Raw genomic sequence first — 13,506 nt, 5'->3', positions numbered from 1 at the left:
ATATATCCGTCACAAGAGAGACCTATTGCTTCCTCTATTAGGCGTTGTTTGGTAAACGACATATTGGTCAATTTTTAGCATATTCAAGAGTTTTAGCATGTTTGACCAATCAATATGCTAATTTTAGTGTTTGGTAAACAGCATATTGAAACAACATATTTGGGGTCAATATGTTGTTTTACAATGGCGTTGTTTGGTAAACGGCATATTGGCCAATTTTTAGCATATTCAAGGGTTTTAGCATGTTTGACCAATCAATATGCTAATTTTAGTGTTTGGTAAACAACATATTTGGGGTCAATATGCTGTTTTACAATATGCTGCTTACCCCAGCATATTGGTTAGTATATTGTAAAATATGCTAAACTCACTTCTCATCCCTGACAACCACCCGACTACCTATTCGTCTTCCCGACGACAACCACTCATGAACACCCTTTTGCCGACAACCACACCTGAACACCCCCGACGACAACCACACCTGTGCCAAGCCGTAACCACCCTGCGTCGACCCTCAATCGTTACCCCCAATCTCCCTCCTCACCATATGATGCACCCTGCATCAACCCTCCAACGGCCGAAGATCCAATCACTTTCCTGTCGTCGAACAGGTGGCGACTGGTGGGCCGACGTTAAGATCTGATGATCTATGTCGGGGTTTTTGGGTTTTTATGGGGGGATTTGATTGCTTTTTCTTATTTGTGTGTGAGAAGTGAGAGGGCCAAAGTTGGAAAAAGACGAAAAAATGTGTTGGATTTAGCATTTATTGTGTTGGATTTAGCATATACGTTTAGTTCTTATAAAAAAAATTACTAATAGATTCCGTTTATGGTAAATTTTTGTAAAACCGTCTTACATCTTACACAAATCTTTGTATTCAAAGGTATGTCTTTTTAAAACAGTGTACAGTTTAATTCAACTTAATAATTTAAACTACACCCAATTTATCTTATTTCATCTAAATTAAATTGAAATTTATTTAACTTAGATTAATTAAAATCACTCTTATTTAATTCAACTTAGTTTAATTGAATGAAATTTAATTTCTTATTTACTTATGTTTCATTTTCCTATTATCAACTACTTTTTTAGCTACTTTACCTTAAATTGACTAAATTTCTCATAAACATTTAACTTTCAACTGTATTTTTCAAGTTAAACTACCGAATCAACTAATTTTATCAAACAGAGCCTACGAGAAAAAGTATTTTCATCTAAAATTTTGAAAGAATACATCATAATATTTAATTTTAACTTTTTAACTTTATTAAAATTGAATTTTCCTTTGAGATGGTCCAATACTCATATACGGAATGAACAAATTCTTACATGCTCAATAGTCAATACCTTTTGAGGGAACAAAAGTTTGCTCATGTGTAATTTTTTTTTTTTTTGGATTTGATTCTAACCACGACATAGTACGCTCATTTGATCCAAACAAATAATCAATACCTCACGACAAATTATTGTTTAAGACGAAAATAGTCGTCTTATATTTAAAACAAGTCAATTATACTAAATGAGATAAAATAATAATGGCTAACAACTAATAAAGTATTTATCCTATATAGTATATATACTAGTTGAAGCATATTTTACTCGTTTTGATTTTAAGATGGCTAGTATCATCTAAGAGAGACTTAATAAGGGTAATAACAATTACTCCGTATTTAGGACTTGTTTGGTTGTCCTCAAAAACACATGAATTGTAATTCATCGGAAGTGTAAAAATAGCTAGTTGTTTGGTTGCCTCAATTCACGTGAATTGGAACTTCCTATGAACTCTAATTCCTCCATAATTGAGGAAATTGGCTTACCCCCTAGGTAAGTGGGAGTTCCTATGGAATTGAAATTCCCACAGACAACCAAACAACTTTTTCAAATTCACATAAAATAGAATAACATAGTAATTGGATCTTCCTAGGCATTGCAATTTTCCATTATAAACCAATCAACCCCGTAGTTTCATACTCCCTCCATTTTTATCTTGCAACTTGGCTTTGCACATTATTTAAGAAAATTGATCAAGACTCTTTTACCCGTTTCAAACCTCACCAACATATTTGAGGGTAATGTGGTAAAAAAACAACATTTCTCCTCTAACACACCCACTTGCTCTCTCACTCGCATTTTGTGAGAGGTCACAAGTTTATGACAAAAAATGTCCGTCACAAATGAGAATTTGTCTTATACTTTATACATTCCAATCATTTTTAATATATTGTTTAGTATATGTGACATATATTTTAATACAACAACAACAGAGCCTTAATCCCAAAATGATTTGGGGTCGGCTGACATGAATTGAGCGCACGCTTCAAAAAGCGAATAAAAAAGGGAAAAAGAAAAACAAAAAGGAAGGACGAAAATGTAATGGAAAGTCAAGGTAAACTTAGGGGTTTTAAAATCGAATTCCGAATTTCTTTCCAAAAAACTTAAAATTTAAATCGAGAGAAAAGATTTAAATGATTTTTAAAAACCGAAATAGAATTAAGGATCCGAAATGAACCAAGTAAAATCTATAAGAAAGTGGTTGGTAAAAAAGTGTAATAAAGAAGAGAAGAAAAAAATAATTTAATTTCTATAAATTAAATAAAAAACACTAAATGTGTCAAAAAAACATCAAAACTAAAAATCCACATGTATCATTTCCCTCCATTGTGCCCTCTCCGTCACCATACTCTCCTCAAGCCCCAGAAATCTCATATCGTGCTCTATCACTCTCAACCATGTCTGTCTCGGTTTTCCTCTACCTCTAGGGACCTTTTCTATTCTCCAAGTCTCCAGCCTCCTAACTGGTGCGTCCATAGGTCTCCTTATCACATGGCCAAACCATCTTAGTCGGTTTTCCATTATCTTGTCCTCTATTGGCGCCACTTTTACCTTTTCCCTGATCACCTCATTCCTTAACCGATCTTTCCTTGTATGTCCGCACATCCACCTCAACATGCGCATCTCCGCCACACTCATCTTTTGAATGTGACAATGTTTCACGGCCCAACACTCAGAACCGTAATGTAAGGCAGGCCTAATTGCAGTGCGATAGAATTTTCCCTTTAATCTTTGGGGCATATCTTTATCGCATAGAAACCCTGACGCACTCTTCTATTTCAACCATCCCGCTTTAATTCTGTGAGCCACATCTCCGTCTAACTCCCCATCTTTTTGAATAATAGATCCTAGATATCTGAAGAAATCCGACCCCTCAACAACATTCCCATCGAAAATAATACTCCTCGCCTCTGTCGATCTCTACCCCGCCACCTTAGTGAACTGACACCTCAAATACTCAGTCTTACTCCTGCTCAGCCTAAACCCACGGGTCTCTAAAGTCTGCCTCCACAATTCCAACTTTCTCTACACCCCCTATTTTGTCTCATCAATCAACACAATATCATCAGCAAACATCATACACCAAGGGATGTCGTCCTGAATATCCCTTGTCAACTCATCCATAACTATAGCAAAGAGAAAAGGACTAAGTGCGGAACCTTGATGCACCCCGATGGTAATGGGAAATTCTTCCGTTCTCTCAATATTAGTGCGAACACTTGCACTAGCCCCCTCATACATGTCCTTTATGAGGTCAACATATTTTCGCGACACACCCTTTCTCGCCAAAGCCCACCAAAGTACTTCTCTTGGTACCCTATCATATGCCTTTTCCAAGTCAATAAAAACCATATGCAAGTCCTTCTTCTTGTCCCGATGATGTTCCATCAACTGTCTCATGATAAAAATCGCATCTATAGTCGATCTCTCGGGCATAAATTCAAATTGGTTATCCGAGATGTCTACACATCTCCTAAGCCTTTGCTCGATTACTCGCTCCCATAACTTCATCGTATGATTCATAAGTTTAATTCCCCGATAATTGGAACACTCTTGAACATCACCTTTGTTCTTGTACAAAGGGACAAGAGTGCTTCTGCCTCGACTCAGTCACTCATCTTAACACGGACTTCAACGCTTCTCCCCTCAATTCTACCTCTCTTTTTATCTTTGAGTCCGTCCCACCCCTTTTTTCTTTTTTTTTTCCTTTTATTCCTCCTCTTCCTCTACACAAATTCTCATTTGTAAAGGGTAATATCCGTCACAACTTTGTGACGGGTCAAATAAAACCCACTTGTATAGATAAAGACAAGTTTTTTGTAATTCACTAGGCACCTTTACTTTTGTCTTTTCTAACAATATGAGTGGTACTTGGCCCGTTACAAATTTGTGACAGATATATCCGTCACAAGAGAGACCTATTGCTTTCTCTATTAGGCGTTGTTTGGTAAACGACATATTGGTCAATTTTTAGCATATTCAAGGTTTTTAGCATGTTTGACCAATCAATATGCTAATTTTAGTGTTTGGTAAACAGCATATTGAAACAACATATTTGGGGTCAATATGTTGTTTTACAATGGCGTTGTTTGGTAAACGGCATATTGGCCAATTTTTAGCATATTCAAGGGTTTTAGCATGTTTGACCAATCAATATGCTAATTTTAGTGTTTGGTAAATAGCATATTTGGGGTCAATATGCTGCTTACCCCAGCATATTGGTTAGCATATTGTAAAATATGCTAAACTCACTTCTCATTCCTGACAACCACCCGACTACCTATCCGTCTTCTCGACGACAACCACTCATGAACACCCTTTTGCCGACAACCACACCTGAACACCCCCGACGACAACCACACCTGTGCCAAGCCGTAACCACCCTGCGTCGACCCTCAATTGCTACCCCCAATCTCCCTCCTCACCATATGATGCACCCTGCATCAACCCTCCAACGGCCGAAGATCCAATCACTTTCCTGTCGTCGAACAGGTGGCGACTGGTGGGCCGACGGTAAGATCTGATGGTCTATGTCGGGGTTTTTGGGTTTTTATGGGGGGATTTTATTGCTTTTTCTTATTTGTATGTGAGAAGTGAGAGGGCCAAAGTTGGAAAAAGACGAAAAAATGTGTTGGATTTAGCATTTATTGTGTTGGATTTAGCATATACGTTTAGTTCTTATAAAAAAAATTACTAATAGATTCCGTTTATGGTAAATTATTGTAAAACCGTCTTACATCTTACACAAATCTTTGTATTCAAAGGTATGTCCTTTTAAAACAGTGTACAGTTTAATTCAACTTAATAATTTAAACTACACCCAATTTATCTTATTTCATCTAAATTAAATTGAAATTTATTTAACTTAGATTAATTAAAATCACTCTTATTTAATTCAACTTAGTTTAATTGAATGAAATTTAATTTCTTATTTACTTATGTTTCATTTTCCTATTATCAACTACTTTTTTAGCTACTTTACCTTAAATTGACTAAATTTCTCATAAACATTTAACTTTCAACTGTATTTTTCAAGTTAAACTACCGAATCAACTAATTTTATCAAACAGAGCCTACGAGAAAAAGTATTTTCATCTAAAATTTTGAAAGAATACATCATAATATTTAATTTTAACTTTTTAACTTTATTAAAATTGAATTTTCCTTTGAGATGGTCCAATACTCATATACGGAATGAACAAATTCTTACATGCTCAATAGTCAATACCTTTTGAGGGAACAAAAGTTTGCTCAAGTGTAAGACTTTTTTTTTTGGATTTGATTCTCACCACGACATAGTACGCTCATTTGATCCAAACAAATAATCAATACCTTACGACAAATTATTGTTTAAGACGAAAATAGTCGTCTTATATTTAAAACAAGTCAATTATACTAAATGAGATAAAATAATAATGGCTAACGACTAATAAAGTATTTATCCTATATAGTATATATACTAGTTGAAGCATATTTTACTCGTTTTGATTTTAAGATGGCTAGTATCATCTAAGAGAGGCTTAATAAGGGTAATGACAATTACTCCGTATTTAGGACTTGTTTGGTTGTTCTCAAAAACACAGGAATTGTAATTCATGGGAAGTGTAAAAATAGCTAGTTGTTTGGTTGCCTCAATTCACGTGAATTGGAACTTCCTATGAACTCTAATTCCTCCATAATTGAGGAAATTGGCTTACCCCCTAGGTAAGTGGGAGTTCCTATGGAATTGAAATTCTCACAGACAACCAAACAACTTTTTCAAATTCACATAAAATAGAATAACATAGTAATTGGATCTTCCTAGACATTGCAATTTTCCATTATAAACCAATCAACCCCGTAGTTTCATACTCCCTCCATTTTTATCTTGCAACTTGGCTTTGCACATTATTTAAGAAAATTGACCAAGACTCTTTTACCCGTTTCAAACCTCACCAACATATTTGAGGGTAATGTGGTAAAAAAACAACATTTCTCCTCTAACACACTCACTTGCTCTCTCACTCGCATTTTGTGAGAGGTCACAAGTTTATGACAAAAAATGTCCGTCACAAATGAGAATTTGTCTTATACTTTATACATTCCAATCATTTTTAATATATTGTTTAGTATATGTGACATATATTTTAATACAACAACAACAGAGCCTTAATCCCAAAATGATTTGGGGTTGTCTAACATGAATCATCCTTTCGAACCGTCCATGGGTGAGCGCACGCTTCAAAATCGAATAAAAAAAGGAAAAAGAAAAACAAAAAGGAAGGACGAAAATGTAATGGAAAGTCAAGGTAAACTTAGGGGTTTTAAAATAGAATTCCGGATTTCTTTCCAAAAAACTTAAAATTTAAATCGAGAGAAAAGATTTAAACGATTTTTAAAAACCGAAATAGAATTAAGGATCCGAAATGAACCAAGTAAAATCTATAAGAAAGTGGTTGGTAAAAAAGTGTAATAAAGGAGAGAAGAAAAAAATAATTTAATTTCTTTAAATTAAATAAAAAACATTAAATGTGTCAAAAAACATCAAAACTAAAAATCCACATGTATCATTTCCCTCCATTGTGCCCTCTCCGTCACCATACTCTCCTCAAGTCCCAGAAATCTCATATCGTGCTCTATCACTCTCAACCATGTCTGTCTCGGTTTTCCTCTACCTCTAGGGACCTTTTCTATTCTCCAAGTCTCCAGCCTCCTAACTGGTGCGTCCATAGGTCTCCTTATCACATGGCCAAATCATCTTAGTCGGTTTTTCATTATCTTGTCCTCTATTGGCGCCACTTTTACCTTTTCCCTGATCACCTTATTCCTTAACCGATCTTTCCTTGTATGTCTGCACATCCACCTCAACATGCGCATCTCCGCCACACTCATCTTTTGAATGTGACAATGTTTCACGGCCCAACACTCAGAACCGTAATGTAAGGCAGGCCTAATTGCAGTGCGATAGAATTTTCCCTTTAATCTTTGGGGCATATCTTTATCGCATAGAAACCCTATCGCACTCTTCTATTTCAACCATCCCGCTTTAATTCTGTGAGCCACATCTCCGTCTAACTCCCCATCTTTTTGAATAATAGATCATAGATATCTGAAGAAATCCGACCCCTCAACAACATTCCCATCGAAAATAATACTCCCCGCCTCTGTCGATCTCTACCCCGCCACCTTAGTGAACTGACACCTCAAATACTCAGTCTTACTCCTGCTCAGCCTAAACCTACGGGTCTCTAAAGTCTGCCTCCACAATTCCAACTTTCTTTCCACCCCCTCTTTTGTCTCATCAATCAACACAATATCATCAGCAAACATCATACACCAAGGGATGTCGTCCTGAATATCCCTTGTCAACTCATCCATAACTATAGCAAAGAGAAAAGGACTAAGTGCGGAACCTTGATGCACCCCGATGGTAATGGGAAATTCTTCCGTTCTCTCAATATTAGTGCGAACACTTGCACTAGCCCCCTCATACATGTCCTTTATGAGGTCAACATATTTTCGCGACACACCATTTCTCGCCAAAGCCCACCAAAGTACTTCTCTTGGTACCCTATCATATGCCTTTTCCAAGTCAATAAAAATCATATGCAAGTCCTTCTTCTTGTCCCGATGATGTTCCATCAACTGTCTCATGATAAAAATCGCATCTATAGTCGATCTCTCGGGCATAAATCCAAATTGGTTATCCGAGATGTATACACATCTCCTAAGCCTTTGCTCGATTACTCGCTCCCATAACTTCATCGTATGATTCATAAGTTTAATTCCCCGATAATTGGAACACTCTTGAACATCACCTTTGTTCTTGTACAAAGGGACAAGAGTACTTCTCCTCCAAGCCGATGGCATCTTGTTGCTCCTCCAAATCTTGTTGAAGAGTATGGTTACCCATTCGATCCCTTTCTCCCCGAAGCACCTCCAAACTTCTATGGGTATACCATCCGGTCCCTCTGCTTTCTTTGACCCCATCTTCCTTAACGCCTTTCTAACTTCACTCTTTTGTATTCTACGCACAAATTTTCGATTAACCATGCTTGGTGTTACCTCTACATCCCCAAAACCTTGTTCTTGATGTCCATTGAATAAAGTATCAAAGTAAGAACTCCATCTAGCCTTTATTTCGTTATCCTGAACCAGAACCTTGTCGTCCATATCTTTCACACACCTAACTCTCCGAATATCTCTCGTCTTTCGGTCTCTTATGCGAGCCAGTTTATAGATATCCTTCTCTCCTTCTTTCGTGTCCAACCTGGCATACACTTCTTGGTTAATTTTTGCTCTGGCATCCCGTACGACCTTTTTAGCGGCTCGTCTAGCCTCCTTGTACTTTTCAAAGTGTATAAAATTGAATGAAATAAAGTGAGTATCATTATTACTAATAGGGAGATAACTCAACAGTCGACAAATAAAAACTGGAGTAACAACTTAACAAGTAACAACTCATGTCAAAGTGTTCGTCACAAATGAGAATTTGTGTTATACTTTATAAATTCTAATCATTTTTATACATTTGTTGAGTATATGTGAGATATATTTTAATAAACTGTATAAAATTGATTGAAATAAAGTGAGTATCATTATTACTAATAGGGAGATAGCTCAACAGCCACAAATAAAACCGAAGTAACAACTCGTGTCATTCATTTTTTTTTATAAGTCAGGAAAACTAAATTGACCATCTAGAATAAGACCAATATATCTCATCCTTTCGAATGACAGAGGTAAGTTGAAGTCACCGACTTTCAAACCACCTCGAAAGAGTTAGACAAATTGTCCAACATAAGTTAAAGTCATCAATTTTAATAGTTTCACGAAAACAATGTTTAATTATCACTTTATCGAAATAATAAAAATCTAATTTTACCTCCTTTATAATATTAGAAATTTTCCAAAAAATTTATCAAATGCTATGACTTAAGTTAATAACGCATAAATTATCATCTTACACAACTAACTTTAACATGCCTTCAATCCAGATTTTTGTCATTTCCTGGTCTCTACTAAGACTAACCAACTATGGGTTTAACGTGTCCATTACATTGACAGCCTTTTGGGGTTTGTTCTGCACATGGGGCTTCCATTTAAGAGGCAGTCAGACCAAATAATTGCACATGGAGCCTGGAGCAATAGCACACTCACTGACTTACTCTGTGTTAAAAGCTCAATTATATTTGGGTTCTATTTGTTAAATAACGGATTAATATTAGGAGAAGTAGATTGAAAGAGCAGATTATAATTAGCAGATTTTGTTGATAGATTTCACTCGCATATTCGATTAGCAGATTTAGCCAATTATCTTAATCCTTTGTAAAATGACAAATAAGGACATAAATAAATTATTGACTAAATTAATTATTCTATAATAAAGGTAGGCTCATTATTTTTTAAGGGGTAAAAAGGCGAACATGCCTTTTTCCCAATCTATTGTTAGAATATGCTGGAGGAGCAGCATATTGTAAAATAGTAGATTCGACCCCAATCTACTATTTCAATATGTTGTTTAACAAACCACAAAATCTCATTATAGACGTCACATATCTGTTTATAACTAAAGACGGGTCAAATACAATACCACATTCCTAATAAGACAAGCAACAAGTGGGGTGGTAGGGGCAAAAAATGTCATCACTTTCAAGCTATTTGACCCGTCTTTAGTTATAAACGGATATATCCGTCTATAGCAAGGCTAGCTGTTAACAAACAGACCAAATAGTATAATTTTTTTTTGATAAGGTAAAGAAACTAGGATGATTATAAATCACCCTATAACATCCTTGCGGATGAGAAAGGTAAACGAAAATTAAAGAATTTTCATTTACCACGAAGTAACCAAAAGATAAAAAAAAGGGTACAAAGAACGACTCTCCTCGAAAAAAACACCAAAAATTAGCTCAAACCTGCAACAAAGAAACATAAACTCATACGAACATGCTCATAATCAGATGAGTTGAGTTAAACTCTGACATCATGGGATGAGCTTGCTTCAACTATCAACAACTCAATACAAATAGACAATTAAAACGATAGATGATAACAAAGACTGCTAAATTAAACTGCCAAATTTGCAAGGAAAGCACAAAGGAAAGGTGTATATCACCATGGGATGCACTGATGCAGTACTCAAATTCCCAAGTCCCAGAACTATAGAAACACAATTCCAAAGGAAATAAAAAGAGATCTAAACCCAAAATTAATTTCAGATTTCAGTGAATCCAAAAGGATTAGGTCCAAACACAAGCTCAAATATTTTAATTGTAATATCAACAATAATTTGATATAATCAATTTGGAGATGAACTGTTAAAATTTTGCTCTTTAATCCTTGATTTAAACCATCTACTGTTTGGTTGGTCAAATATGCTAAAAACCCTAAATATGCTAATTTTTTTTTGCAATTTACTGTTTACCAAACACATCGTAAGAATAAATTTCAAAGATAGGAAAAAAGAAGACAGAGTTTATTACTTTAAATTTAATTTTTTCTAGGAAAAGTATTTTAACGAATATATTGACAAATTTATTATAATTTGATACTTTTTTAATTTTACTTTTATTATCTTTTTTCCCCCAAAATATCTATTCCTAATTAATTATCTCATTTCTAAAGTATTAGTTAATGAGTGTATTATTATCATTACACAAATTCTTATTTGTAGCTGTCGATATCTGTCACAAATTAGTGACGGGTTAAGTAAACCCACGTAAGTAAATAAGACAAATCATTTGTGATTTCCTAAGCAATTTAATTTTTGTCTTATCTACCAATATGAATGATACTTAACCCGTTACAAGCTTGTAACGAATATACTTGTCACAAGGGAAACTCATTGTTATCATTATTGTCCATAATGTTTTAACTAACGCTCCATCCATCATATTTTTTTTCTTGGGTATTAACTATGAGTATCCATTACCGACAGTTGAGACAATCTCTTTCGGGGTACCGAATACAATTTAATGGGTTGACCCCTCCAAATTTGACTTTTTTCATTCGCAAGAGTCATGATTTGAACCTCTGACCACTTATTTAAAAGATAAGAGTCGTTACCACTCACAACAACCAACTTTGGTTTCATCCATCATATTGTCATACTCTTTTCATTCCATTTTATTGTCCTACTTTCCATTTTAGGAAATTTAAAAAATAAAGGTAAAATTACTAACTATAGATGTTCTTCTAGTTAGGAAGAATGGGGAGAGTAATAATGATAATTCACCCATTTTAGCATTCCAAATTTACACATGATGTATTGTTTACAAATTTAACCATTATTGGCTATGGTGTACCATGGCTATGAGTCGTATGGCTTATCGAAGAGTAATTTATTTGTTTTGTAATTTACACATGGCTCGAATGACCCGACCCGAATAACTAAACCCGACACTTGAACTCAAGACCCGAACTTGACCCGACTCACTAAAACCCGATCTGAATGTGTTATTGTTGCGAAGTGATTACATCCATAAATAACTCGATAATAGTTGATTTGAAATAACCCGGCCCAATACGAACCCCGCCCGTAGCCAGCAAACTCGAAATTGATCCTATCTGAACTGACCCAACCTGAATCCAATCTAATTGACCCGTTTACCAAGTTTAGAGAGGAGTCATTTTGGTAACCCTACTCCAAGCAAACTCATAAATTCCAGAATAGGAGTATTGTTTACAAATTCACACATGATGTATACTCGAATTTTTTCTGAAAATGAAGCTTAAAACGAAACAAATCAACAAAATGGGATTAGTTTCAAACTTATTACCCAAAATGGGTCCACGTCACCACCGAAGCTAGGCTCGGATTCAAGTCACTTTCCCCGAAAGCGACCATATCCTGGGTGACAAGTATAATAGAGTTGATATTAAGGCTGTGCGATTTTGAAACAAGTCGCTTAGGGAGTGAGCGACTTGGGACAGAGTCGCCTAAGTGGTCAGCGACGAGTTTTTTTTTATTTAAAAAAAAAGCATCAAAGGGGAATCGAACCCACGTTGTTCATTAGTAAGACTTTTACTCAAACCACCAAAATACAACAACTTTCTATGTCTACTAGAAGTGCTTAAGTTAATTAAACCTTATTTAATACACGCTGCACGGTTTGTGTTGGATATTATATATTAATTACGGGTTTAATTAAGAAGAGGTAATTATGCCTGGTTGTTAGCGTATGCATTTATTTATTAAAGCGTGACATCGTGTGTTCGATTCTCCTTAGCTACCTCATTTTTTTTAATTTGGAAAACTATTATAGTCGCTCAGCACGTGAGCGACTTTGTCCAAAATCCATTTTTTTTATTTTTTTTCCTACTTATTTACAAGTCATTTAGGTCGCTGAGGGGGAGAGCGTTTTGACCCCAAGTCGCTCAGTCGCTAAGCGACTTATTCCATGGCACATGTTCGTGCATCCCTATCCTACGTGGACCCATTTTGGGTAATATCTTTCAAAGTCGACTCATTTCGTTAATTTCTTTGTTTTTAAACCTTACTTTGGAAAAAAAATCTGTATACTCGGTACCAAATATATATCCGCTTACAAAAACCGGTTAAGCATGGGACATCCCACCAAACATTTCGTGTTAAATCTATCGTAAGCTATTAGAAACATTTCGTGTTAAATCTAGTGCTATTAATAGAAGTGAGGACGGGGTATCCTATCAACATTAACATAAAGCATCCAAACAAGACAATTTGGAATTTACTCAAAGGAGCTAAAACTTGCAACCCTGAACGCAAAAGTAATGGTGGATTTGTTTTAGTTACAAATTTACAATAATGGTACATTTGGTATTAGTATAGTACATCTTGTACATCTTTTTTTTTTTTTTTTTTTTTTTTTTTTTTTTGATTAGGTAAGAAAACTAGGTTGATCCTCTAGGGTAGGACCAACCTATCTCATCCTTTCGAATGAGGGAGGTAAGTTGAAGCCACCGGCTATTAGAGCTGATCAAGTGCGGGTCGGCCCGTTTGGCCCACCCCACCCGGCCCGCTATTTATGCGGGCATGGTCATAGAAAAGTACCAAATTAACGGGTAACGGACAACAAAAATAGGCCCGCCAAAATTATTGGGCGGGTATGGACAATGAAAAATGCCCATGGGCCAGCCCACTAGGCCCGCTTTAAAAAATATTTTCCTATTTTTCTCTACATTACAACAACAATAACATAAAAAAAATGTATA

Source organism: Silene latifolia, chromosome 10 (assembly GCF_048544455.1).
Source record: "Silene latifolia isolate original U9 population chromosome 10, ASM4854445v1, whole genome shotgun sequence".
NCBI classification, from domain to species: domain Eukaryota; kingdom Viridiplantae; phylum Streptophyta; class Magnoliopsida; order Caryophyllales; family Caryophyllaceae; genus Silene; species Silene latifolia.
This window is presented reverse-complemented; position numbering follows the sequence as displayed.